The sequence below is a fragment of the Eleginops maclovinus genome, chromosome 4 (genome assembly GCF_036324505.1).
Source record: "Eleginops maclovinus isolate JMC-PN-2008 ecotype Puerto Natales chromosome 4, JC_Emac_rtc_rv5, whole genome shotgun sequence".
Lineage (NCBI taxonomy): Eukaryota > Metazoa > Chordata > Actinopteri > Perciformes > Eleginopidae > Eleginops > Eleginops maclovinus.
In genome coordinates this window covers 2,021,607-2,034,703 of record NC_086352.1, presented here as the reverse complement: position 1 = coordinate 2,034,703, position 13,097 = coordinate 2,021,607, and the positions used below count along the sequence as shown (strand labels likewise).

At 42.7% G+C, this 13,097-nt stretch overlaps 1 protein-coding gene across 5 annotated transcripts in view; it reads right to left on the bottom strand.

The window, feature by feature from the left end:
* Positions 1-10,315, bottom strand: part of mgat3b (beta-1,4-mannosyl-glycoprotein 4-beta-N-acetylglucosaminyltransferase b) — a 64,731-nt gene extending 54,416 nt beyond the window's left edge. For 2 of the 5 annotated variants that reach the window (XM_063880779.1, XM_063880785.1), the window contains exon 1: positions 10,081-10,315. The gene's annotated coding sequence lies outside the window, so the exon portion shown is untranslated. Of the gene's footprint in view, positions 1-4,805; positions 5,473-9,720; positions 9,802-10,080 lie in introns of those variants that run through there. The other 3 variants (XM_063880781.1, XM_063880782.1, XM_063880780.1) reach the window with 2 other exon arrangements.
* Positions 10,316-13,097: the final 2,782 nt, after the last annotated feature.

Genomic DNA, 13,097 nt, shown 5'->3' with positions numbered 1-13,097 from the left:
TCTGTACTGCTGGATATAAACTAAGAGTGTCTTCAGGAGGGAGATCCTGCAAAACAGGAAGCAGAGGAAGAGGCCGCCGATAACGCTCGGATCACCTCATGCGAACCGACTGTTGGACCGCTGTTTCGACAACGTCAGGCGCAGAGAGGAGGGATAATAAAAGAGCCGAGACAGGCAGTGGAGGGAGAGAGTGGAGGAGCTGTGGTGTGAAGATCACGGTTCAGTAACGAGATGAGAGCTTTTGTTTCCACGTGAAGTCTAATTTATCAGATGCATGAGGGTTCTGCAGACGAGACCAAATGAACTTTTCCCACGGCGTCTTAGAATCAAAGATTTGTCTCGTATATTATTAAACTAAAAGATTCAAAAGAAAAACTGCATTTTGTTCGATTTTTTGCACAAAAAATAACTTAAATAAATCGACCATCATAACCTGATCTAAAACTGTGAAAAGAACCAAATACCAGGAACATTTCTGCCACAAAACATAACTTTTAACGATAAATGTCTATCAAAATATGAACTACAACAAAGGAAAGCTGCACAAAATGATTATCCAGATCCTGACAGACGTGCAGATGTCAGCTCAGTAAAGAGAGGAGATGCTTATCATTGCATTTGGTGCATGAGGTGTCTGCAGACTTGTGCACAGCAACGTTAATAATCTAGGTTTTGTAAGAAAAGTCCCAAAGTTGTCCAGACGAAAGACAGGGCCAGGAGCTCAGTCAGTTATCGGATGCCACGAGGCCTCAGAGGGAGCACGGTTGTTATGCTTTCTTGCTGAGAGCTCAGGAGGAGAGGTTACCTGCATCACATGACTACTGTCAACAAAAACCTGTATATTATGAGAGATGATGGGACATGCCTCCTCTGGTTCAGGGCGCTGGCAGCTGTTGCATTAGGACGAGCTAACGCAGAGTTAGCATGTCAACAGGTGCAGAAAATGGAAATGTATGGAGCTAAAGATCTTCACCTCAGGGGATTTTTCTTTATACTCTACTCAGCATCACTTCCTCTTTTCTCCGGTGCTCTCCTCAACATGCTTTCGCCACACGGACGCAGTTTACACGTCACGCCAATAAAGCAAATTGAAAGTGAGTCAGAGCGCGACTGTGAGAGGGGGGAATCACAGGAGAGCGGTTTAATCAAATCTGACAAAAGAGCTTCAGCTGTGGGGCTCAGGTGGATCTGCAGCACACACACAGACAGACACACACACACACACACACAGACACACACACACACACACACACACCCTCCTCTATGATCCCCCTCCTATACATCCATCCATTCGTTCATTCCCACTGCTTTTGTCTTCCCAAAGTGACCTCAATCTGATGCCCACAGACCTGCAGCGCACCATCATTTCCAATCTTTCTGCAGAAAGTCAATAAACAATAATATTCATTTAATCAACCGTTTGGTATTTAAATGTCATAAGTCCATCCCAGTCTCTCAAATGTCTCTAAATGTCTTGTTTTGTAAGTCCAAACCAAAGATTATTCACATTAATATGATATAAGAGGGGCTAAGAACTGCATTTTGCAACATTTCTTTGCACAAAACATGATTTTAAGCGATGAATTGACCGTCAGATGACAAAGAGGAGAAAAAAGCAGCAAATACTCAGATTCCAGACGCTGCTATTTTGACCGTTTTGCATAAAAAAATATCTGATCCAACTGAATATTTGATATTCCAAACTGATTGACAGATAGTTGCAGCCCTACTCACATCAGGCACTGCGTTCAGATCCTGCTCCTCTTTCTGCAACCACACACACACACACACACCAGCTGACATCCCTGTCTCTCAGCATCAGGATCACTGCGGAGGGAAAAGGCCGACCGCCCCTGAGATGAGCTCACTGATGTTTCTGTGGATCCGAGACGCCTCGTCCTCCACCTGAAGCCACAGAGAGATGCTTCTTTGGACTTTCATGTGTTCATATTAAGATAGAACATTTCAGCTTCCCTTTAGGATTACATTTACATCAGATGACCTCCCAGGGTTTGGGTCAAATACCAGTTGTGCAGGAGGTAGTATGAAGTTTGAAGTTTGAACCAAATCCCGCTGCCATTTCCACCAAAGAGCAGCTTCCAGCGGCTGATGAGGCTTTAAGATGTCCAAAAAATACTGCAAAATGTCAACAAATGTTCTCCAAAGCCCAGGATGATGTCTTAAAATGTCCCTTTTCTCTCAAAAATGATCACTTTGTTCAGCAAAGCATCAAATACAAGTAAAGAAACCAGAAAAATATACACACCGGTTACCTTCCTTTATAAGGGAGGCAAGAGATGGAATAGCCCGGTGAAAATAAGACGGAGAGGGTAATATAAGAACAACTTCCTCCTGAAAGACACCACATTCAACAGGGTTTGGACCCTCACACCCATTAACCGCTCCTTTGGTTCTCAGGTAAGCACCTGTACCTGACACACCTTTGAATCAGTCTGCTGCACCAGGCCGCTCTAATGGACCCACAGGTAACACGAGAGCAGGGAGAGAGGACACAGATCCAGATGTGTTCAGCGCCTCACCTGAGACTAAGCCTCCCTCCAGGTCTGCTGGATGAGCGCCTATCTGCAGATCTGGGATCAGTTTACTCGAGTCTCCTGAACATTCGGACCATCTGGGAGTCCGGATCAATCCCTGACCTCTGAGCAGCGTCCAGGGAGGAGGGTCTGCTCTCGGGGGAAATTAAAAATGGATTCAGCAGAGGTCGGTGTTTGTCCGCTTTGGTTTTGATGTCAGCGTTCGAGGATGTTTGACTGCGGCAAAATTAGGAATCATTTTAATTTATTTTCAGTTTTTTACTTTTTACTTTTTGGGCTGTTATTATTTATTCATTATTATTTGTATTCATGTAAAAACATATTATTTTTGCATTCATTAAATCATTTTATTAGGTATTAGTTTCATATATTTTTTTTGGCTGTTATTTAAATATCGTTTTTATTATTTTTAGTCACAGAAAAAATGAATCATTTGAATCATTTGTATTTATTTCCTGTTTTTTGAAGATGCAGCAGAAGCAAGGCCGCCTTCAGTTCAGGTGTAACAGGGAAGATGAAGATGTCATTTAAAGAGTTTGAAATTATTTTCAGATTGGTAGTTTCATTTATTTTTTGGCTGTTTTTTTATTATTTATGTTTTCATTTTTATTTTTATTCACATAAAAACCAAAACTGTTTCCTATAAATTAAATCATCTTAATGTTTTTTATTTATTTTATTATCTGTTTTATTCACCTTTAAGACGTACAATAAGGCCTGTTTCCTTATTTATTTTATACTGTACGTAAAACAATTGTATTCTGAATAAAGCACAACAAAATTAGATGACATCAAAATATATAAAACTCAAATTACAAAATAAAGTACAAAAATACTAAAGAAGTAGCTCGGGGAAAACGGCTGCATTCATGAAGACCTGTAAATACAAATAACTCACTGAGTTGAAAACTGAATGGTTTTAGATGGTTAGCTTAGCTTAGCCTAAAGTCCTTTCCGGTGAGGTCAAGGACTCGTTGATGATCGGCCGCTTTGCGTCTGCCTGTAGTTGTTTTGAATCTCTTATCGAAACATATCCTCAAATCATTCCTAAGAGAAGTTATTCCAAATGTTTAGAGCCAAAACGTGCCGATTATTGCTTACAGTCCTTTCAAATTAAAGTCCCTCTTCAGAGGAACGAACAGCTGAGTGAGCTGTAGTTTGGGTTTCAACAACTACGGATGTGGCATTACTGAAATACATGACAAATACCAATCTGGCTTCACACGGTGGTCTCTGGAGTGAGTCAGGTGTTTGTACACCCATGGATCCGCCTGACCTCCAGACTCTCTGTATACTGGTTCAAGATAACCTGGAATATTGGTTCTCCGGGTCGTTCACTAACTGGCGCGATAACGGCGCTGTGACGCTCTTTGTAGATGTTCTGAATCTATTTTCTAAACATATCCTTTCGATTTCTGGAGCCTTTTCCAACAGATGTCCACCTACACCTGCCAACTGCTTTCCTTTCAAAATAAACTTCCTCTTCACAGGAACGAAGAACTTGGTTAGCTTTCTGAGAAGACTGTGGCTTTGGGTTTGAATAACTACCAACGTGACTGCAATACAGAAGATACATAATCTGGTTTCACACGGGACAGGAACGGCCGTCTGTTGACCCGTGGATCCCCCTGACCTCCAGACTGTCCCTCTATCCCCGCCAGTCCTTCACTTCACATGGCACAGTGCTACGACAGAGGTGTTGTGTGTCTTTGAGGTCATTTGTGCATCTCTTTGTGGTCTTTGTGTGTCTCAAGTCAGCTACATTTTGCCACCTGACCCCTGAGGCCTCCAGATATTCGGTAACCCGTCCTCAACCCTAAAATATTCTGTAAATACAATTCAATCTCACCACGAAAACACCCGGACAACACCGTGAGATGGCACAGTCTGCTTCCTGCCATCTACTCGAATAGCATCTTCACACACACACACACACACACACACACACACACACACACACACACACACACACACACACACACACACACACACACACACACACACACACACACACACACACACACACACACACACACACACACCTCCTCCTCTACAATGCAGTCTTAAACTGTGCGAAGGGGTCTTCACGTCACAAGCCTCCCCTCCCTCCCCCCTGCACATTCTCCATATCCCATTATAATAATACAATAAACACACACACACACACACACACACACACACACACACACACACACACACACACACACACACACACACACACACACACACACACACACACACACACCTTACCCATCTGTGCCTGTGTCGGATGTCTTTCAGAGCTTCATGGTGGAGGATCCGGGTGGAGCTGCTCGTGTTTCTGCGGATGCTGCTGCCGCTAAGCCATGGTGCTGCTGATGCCGGCTGGATCACCAGAGGCCGGGGAGGGGGGCGAGGGGGGCGGTCTTCGCGGTCCTCTCGCTGTGTTTGTGGACCTGCAGCGGGTCTTTGCGGAGCTGTTTTCACCCCCAGGATCGGGACCTGCAGTGGGATGTCTCAGCCTCCTCCTCCTCCTCCTCTTCAACCCGACACAGAAAGCGGAAACGAGTCGCGCGCAAAGGGATGGAGATGGAGACGTCGGAGATGGAGGTGCTCGGTTTTGAGGTGGGGGGTGATCGGTGCTTTTCTCCCGTCCTATTCTCCGTTTTTCTGTCGTGTTTACGAGCCGCTGTCGCCTCCCTCTCCCTCTCTCTCTCTCTCTCTCCCTCTCTCTCTCTCTCTCTGCATGATGCCCCCCCCTCTCTTCCTCTGTGACGCCTTTTCCGCTCCGAGCAAAATAAGACCCCCCTTTACCCTGATCGGTCCTTCACTGCTTCTTCTTCATCAACCTCCCCTCTCTCTCTTTCGATCAGACAGAGCGTGTGTGTGTGTGTGTGTGTGTGTGTGTGTGTGAGAGAGAGAGAGAGAGAGAGAGAGAGGGGGGGGAGGAGCCCCAACAGCTCCTCCCCGTTATGCTGCTTATCAGAGGAGGAGGACCGGAGAAGGCTGTCATGTAGAGGGGAGATAATATGGAAATATGAGAGGACGAATGGGGGGGACGGGGGGTGAACTTGTGCAAAAAAAGACACTTTTATTATTCGGGGGGGGGGGGGGGGCACATTACAGCATGTCTGTATTTAGGTTTTGCATGGAGGAAATATGTAGAGACAAAAGTGCTATTTTGGGGGCGCAACGATTGGGACGTGTAGCCAGAGGGGGGCGCCAGAGGGTCCAGACTGTGGCCACTGAAAGCTTCCAGAATCAGAATCAGGTTCAAGACATTAGCTTTGGTGTAGAGGGGGTACAGAATCAGCCCCCATAATGCTTTGTATTTCAAAATAAAAGCCCCAGAGTGTGGAAACCGATTTCTGAGACTGAAATATCCTACATGAGGAAAAGCCATGTGAAGCTATCCCATGATCTCCTTCCAGGTGAGGTCATGATGCACTACTTTAAAGAATCCATACTTCATCAAGCCACTACTGTCTACTGGGAAACCACCACTCAGTGTCTCTACTTTAAAGAGTCCTCTCCTGCTGATGTTCAGGTGTATATCAGTATGTAGTGTCTCTACTTTAAAGAGTCCTCTCCTGCTGATGTTCAGCTGTATATCAGTATGTAGAGTCTCTACTTTAAAGAGTCCTCTCCTGCTGATGTTCAGGTGTATATCAGTATGTAGTGTCTCTACTTTAAAGAGTCCTCTCCTGCTGGTGTTCAGGTGTATATCAGTATGTAGTGTCTCTACTTTAAAGAGTCCTCTCCTGCTGATGTTCAGGTGTATATCAGTATGTAGCGTCTCTACTTTAAAGAGTCCTCTCCTGCTGATGTTCAGGTGTATATCAGTATGTAGCGTCTCTACTTTAAAGAGTCCTCTCCTGCTGATGTTCAGGTGTATATCAGTATGTAGCGTCTCTACTTTAAAGAGTCCTCTCCTGCTGATGTTCAGGTGTATATCAGTATGTAGAGTCTCTACTTTAAAGAGTCCTCTCCTGCTGATGTTCAGGTGTATATCAGTATGTAGTGTCTCTACTTTAAAGAGTCCTCTCCTGCTGATGTTCAGGTGTATATCAGTATGTAGTGTCTCTACTTTAAAGAGTCCTCTCCTGCTGATGTTCAGGTGTATATCAGTATGTAGAGTCTCTACTTTAAAGAGTCCTCTCCTGCTGGTGTTCAGGTGTATATCAGTATGTACAGTCTCTACTTTAAAGAGTCCTCTCCGGCTGATGTTCAGGTGTATATCAGTATGTAGTGTCTCTACTTTAAAGAGTCCTCTACTGCTGATGTTCAGGTGTATATCAGTATGTAGTGTCTCTACTTTAAAGAGTCCTCTCCTGCTGGTGTTCAGGTGTATATCAGTATGTAGTGTCTCTACTTTAAAGAGTCCTCTCCTGCTGATGTTCAGGTGTATATCAGTATGTAGCGTCTCTACTTTAAAGAGTCCTCTCCTGCTGATGTTCAGGTGTATATCAGTATGTAGCGTCTCTACTTTAAAGAGTCCTCTCCTGATGATGTTCAGGTGTATATCAGTATGTAGTGTCTCTACTTTAAAGAGTCCTCTCCTGCTGATGTTCAGGTGTATATCAGTATGTAGAGTCTCTACTTTAAAGAGTCCTCTCCTGCTGATGTTCAGGTGTATATCAGTATGTAGTGTCTCTACTTTAAAGAGTCCTCTCCTGCTGATGTTCAGGTGTATATCAGTATGTAGTGTCTCTACTTTAAAGAGTCCTCTCCTGCTGATGTTCAGGTGTATATCAGTATGTAGAGTCTCTACTTTAAAGAGTCCTCTCCTGCTGGTGTTCAGGTGTATATCAGTATGTACAGTCTCTACTTTAAAGAGTCCTCTCCTGCTGATGTTCAGGTGTATATCAGTATGTAGAGTCTCTACTTTAAAGAGTCCTCTCCTGCTGATGTTCAGGTGTATATCAGTATGTAGTGTCTCTACTTTAAAGAGTCCTCTCCTGCTGATGTTCAGGTGTATATCAGTATGTAGTGTCTCTACTTTAAAGAGTTGGACTTGTTTCCATGCGTTATTGTTCAAAAAGCGATTTATTTTTTGTCATACTACATACATGTTTACAATTAGCAGATAAACACTGAACTGCCTATGTCAGAAAAAGGTCTGAAGTGTTGAATTGGAGTCTAATTCCAGAACGTCTATTAGTGAACAAATGAAGGTTTTATTTCCTCAATTATATCAGCTCTCAGCCCGAATACAACACCACCACGAAGCAAGAGTAAATACCAACGGGAGAAACCTTTACGCTCCAAAAGAGGTCGGATTTAAGATGATTATCGAAGGCCGCCAGCTCCTGTCTCCACTTATGAAACCCTCACTCCTCAAAGGTCCAGAAGAAAACTGAAAATTCGTCCAGTTTTCAACATGAGTCTCATTTTCCTGGAAGTGTACAACACACACACACACACACACACACACACACACACACACACACACACACACACACACACACACACACACACACACACACAGTGTAAAATATTCAGCTAAAGAGCCTTCTCAGATCACACTGGGGATAAGGAGGACTTTTATCCGAGTCCAGACAATCTGAACCGGTGCTGTCGGCGTCGGATTTCATCTCCACGACCACCGAGCTTCCCTGAGATAAAATTCCAGAGTGACGGGACAGAAACGTGGAGACAGACTCAAGGCAAGGTTAAAGAGACGACATGTGGGAAAAAGGGGACGAAACCAAACCATGGATCTTTATTTCTATGAAGGTTGCTCAGGGGTGCGTGAAGCCGGGAAAGCTTGACTCCCAAGTATGAAATGACCTCTATGTTCTGCACCAACGAGTAAGCATTACAAAATAAGTCTTTGTTTATCTTATAGTGCATTTAAACTCAATTACAAAAAGGGATATTTAAGTGTTAGCAAGGGACATGACTCACTTCCTGTCCCCTGGTCTGGATGTCACTGTCTTTCTGAATGTGTGTTTGGTTGTTAGCTTAGCGGTGGTGACGTGAAGTCATGTGACCGTGCTGTAGTTCCTTTATAGCCCAACATTAGCCGCCTTTAGCTTAGCGGTGGTGACGTGAAGTCATGTGACCGTGCTGTAGTTCCTTTATAGCCCAACATTAGCCTCCTTTAGCTTAGAGGCGGTGACGTGAAGTCATGTGACCGTGCTGTAGTTCCTTTATAGCCCAACATTAGCCTACTTGAGCTTAGCGGTGGTGACGTGAAGTCATGTGACCGTGCTGTAGTTCCTTTATAGCCCAACATTAGCCTCCTTGAGCTTAGCGGTGGTGACGTGAAGTCATGTGACCGTGCTGTAGTTCCTTTATAGCCCAACATTAGCCTCCTTGAGCTTAGCGGTGGAGACGTGAAGTCATGTGACCGTGCTGTAGTTCCTTTATAGCCCAACATTAGCCTCCTTTAGCTTAGCGGTGGTGACGTGAAGTCATGTGACCGTGCTGTAGTTCCTCTATAGCCTAACATTAGCCGCCTTTTTTTGGAGGGAGCCAAGGAGATGCTGTTGGGGTGTGTATGCTAGACCCCAACACAATCCATCTCTAAGTGAAAAGCTTAAGGGGTGCGCCCTCTATTCCGACACAATGTTAGTACCGCCATTCTGACAGTGTACCCAGGCGCGTCGAGGCATCGTCTTCCTTTCATTTCTGTTTGTGTGTGTTGTTAACATATACTTTTTGAACATATTCAGTTTATTTTGTGTAATATAATACAGCCTGTTGGTGTAATGGATGCACTGACTGGTTGGCACTCAATTTTGTGGTTGTCCGATCGCCCTGCATCCAATCTGCAAGGGAGTCTGGTGTGGTTGTTTTAAATAAATACTTGTTCTATTTCCGAATTGAATTCAAGTTTGTTTGTGTAATTTTATACAAGCACTCATAATGCCCCCCCCCCCCCCCATTTTATATTTATTACCTCATGTCGGAATGTTCGTATAAAAAGTAAAGTGCAAATACTCCGACAATTAGACGTCAATGTCGGAGTAGAGGTATGTTGGAATAGCAGCATGTAACCAAGCTTAAGGACACAACAGTGAAAGTTCTGTTCTTGTGCTAAGCTAAGCTAACTGACTCCAGTTATATATTGAACGGACATGATCATGACATATATTATTTGCCTCCCTCTCCCAGCAAGAACAGCCGTGTTTCCCAAAAGGCTATTCCTTTGTGCACAATGCCACACCTTTTATACACTTACCAATGAAAGCTGTTATTTATGAGGCAGTTTCCAGGTGAGTGAGTATTGCTGACATGCACGCGTTACATCCTGTTGGTGTTTCTGAAAGAGGAAACTGTACTATGTCTAAAAGTTTGTTTCAGGAAACTAATCCCATTGAATTTAAAACACCTGTACGTACACGTACACACACACAAAAACACACACACACACACACACACACACACACACACACACACACACACACACACACACACACACACACACACACACACACACACACACACACACACACACACACACACACACACACACACACACACACACACACACACACACACACACACACACAGAGTAAGTGATAATAACTTGTGAACTTACCTTTAAATCTGCCTTGTGTTCCCACCAACCCTCCCAGGTGAGACGCAGTAGGTGAGTGTGGGCTGTTCCAACAGAGACTACATCCAACATATCTTCTCCTGTCACCTGGGTTAACCTGGACACTCCCTCATGCTGAGATTGGTTACTTTTTATCTCTGATCCGATGAGCCATGACAGAAGAAGAGGTCAGATGTTATCCAGTGAACACCTCTCTTCTTCCTGATTCTTGTTTTGATATAAAAGTGATTACTCTGCAGGAGGGGAAGGATCTGCAGGGCGTTGCACAACCTTCCTCAGTGTCATGGCGTGTGATCCTGCAGGCGTCAGGTTACAGGATCACACGCTTGTGGTGCTAAAGTCAAATTGAGTCAGAACCTGAAGGCACAGGTTGGATATGAAGTTATACCGTGTGATGGATTCATGTAGCTCCACTTTGCCCTCTGATAGACTGAGACACACAAGCAAACAACATGTAGGCTGGGTTTCTCTCTCAGAGAAGGAGGAATAGTGTTTCAATTTAAAAAAAAATACAGGACAAAGAGTGGTGTAAAATAACTCTGTAGATTAACTCAAGTACTGTTCTTTTACTCCACTACAATTCAGAGGTAAATGGTGTACTTTTACTCCACTACATGTATTTAATCCCTTTAGTTGCTAGGCAGATTAGGATTAATGATGGTTAATATAATCTCCCTTAAATCAGACTGTAGTTCACCTGCAGTAAATCCAGCAGCTACCCTGCAGTATACAAAGCCATTCAAACTAGCTGCACCTTTACCAGCTCTGAGAACACTTTAATGATCAATCATTATAAAACATATCAGAGATATTATTCTGAAATGGACCAATCAGACAATGAGTACTTTTACTGTCGCTACTTTAAGTACATTTAGAGGAGAGTACTTTCTACTTTCACTGGAGGAACATTTAGAATACTTTTACTGTGACAGAGTATTCCTACACTCTGGTACTTCTACTTTACTCAAGTACAAGACCTGAGTACTTCTACTTTACTCAAGTACAAGATCTGAGTACTTCTACTTTACTCAAGTACAAGACCTGAGTACTTCTACTTTACTCAAGTACAAGATCTGAGTACTTCTACTTTACTCAAGTCCAAGATCTGAGTACTTCTACTTTACTCAAGTACAAGACCTGAGTACTTCTACTTTACTCAAGTACAAGATCTGAGTACTTCTACTTTACTCAAGTACAAGATCTGAGTACTTCTACTTTACTCAAGTACAAGATCTGAGTACTTCTACTTTACTCAAGTACAAGATCTGAGTACTTCTACTTTACTCAAGTACAAGACCTGAGTACTTCTACTTTACTCAAGTACAAGATCTGAGTACTTCTACTTTTACTCAAGTACAAGATCTGAGTACTTCTACTTTTACTCAAGTACAAGACCTGAGTACTTCTACTTTACTCAAGTACAAGATCTGAGTACTTCTACTTTACTCAAGTACAAGACCTGAGTACTTCTACTTCTACTCAAGTACAAGATCTGAGTACTTCTACTTTACTCAAGTACAAGACCTGAGTACTTCTACTTTCACTCAAGTACAAGATCTGAGTACTTCTACTTTACTCAAGTACAAGATCTGAGTACTTCTACTTTCACTCAAGTACAAGATCTGAGTACTTCTACTTCTACTCAAGTACAAGATCTGAGTACTTCTACTCAAGTACAAGATCTGAGTACTTCTACTTCTACTCAAGTACAAGATCTGAGTACTTCTACTTCTACTCAAGTACAAGATCTGAGTACTTCTACTTCTACTCAAGTACAAGATCTGAGTACTTCTACTTTACTCAAGTACAAGACCTGAGTACTTCTACTTCTACTCAATTACAAGACCTGAGTACTTCTACTCAAGTACAAGATCTGAGTACTTCTACTCAAGTACAAGATCTGAGTACTTCTACTCAAGTACAAGATCTGAGTACTTCTACTCAAGTACAAGATCTGAGTACTTCTACTCAAGTACAAGACCTGAGTACTTCTACTTTTACTCAATTACAAGACCTGAGTACTTCTACTTCTACTCAAGTACAAGACCTGAGTACTTCTACTCAAGTACAAGATCTGAGTACTTCTACTCAAGTACAAGATCTGAGTACTTCTACTCAAGTACAAGACCTGAGTACTTCTACTTCTACTCAATTACAAGACCTGAGTACTTCTACTTTACTCAATTACAAGACCTGAGTACTTCTACTTTTACTCAATTACAAGACCTGAGTACTTCTACTTCTACTCAAGTACAAGACCTGAGTACTTCTACTCAAGTACAATATCTGAGTACTTCTACTTTACTCAAGTACAAGACCTGAGTACTTCTACTTTCACTCAAGTACAAGATCTGAGTACTTCTACTTTACTCAAGTACAAGATCTGAGTACTTCTACTTTCACTCAAGTACAAGATCTGAGTACTTCTACTTCTACTCAAGTACAAGATCTGAGTACTTCTACTCAAGTACAAGATCTGAGTACTTCTACTTCTACTCAAGTACAAGATCTGAGTACTTCTACTTTACTCAAGTACAAGACCTGAGTACTTCTACTTCTACTCAATTACAAGACCTGAGTACTTCTACTTCTACTCAATTACAAGACCTGAGTACTTCTACTTCTACTCAATTACAAGACCTGAGTACTTCTACTTTTACTCAATTACAAGACCTGAGTACTTCTACTTCTACTCAAGTACAAGACCTGAGTACTTCTACTCAATTACAAGACCTGAGTACTTCTACTTCTACTCAATTACAAGACCTGAGTACTTCTACTCAATTACAAGATCTGAGTACTTCTACTTTTAAGTACCAGATCTGATGTATGTAGCAGTTCAACCCCCTCCCTCTTTACCATCAGATTAGAAAGGGGGGGTTTAAGTCGGTACACACAACATGTATTGGAGAAAGAGGCTCATACTGGTGTTGGTCGTTTCTGCAGAGCATTGATTATATACATTATAAACAATCAAACACACGTTCATTACAAGAAGC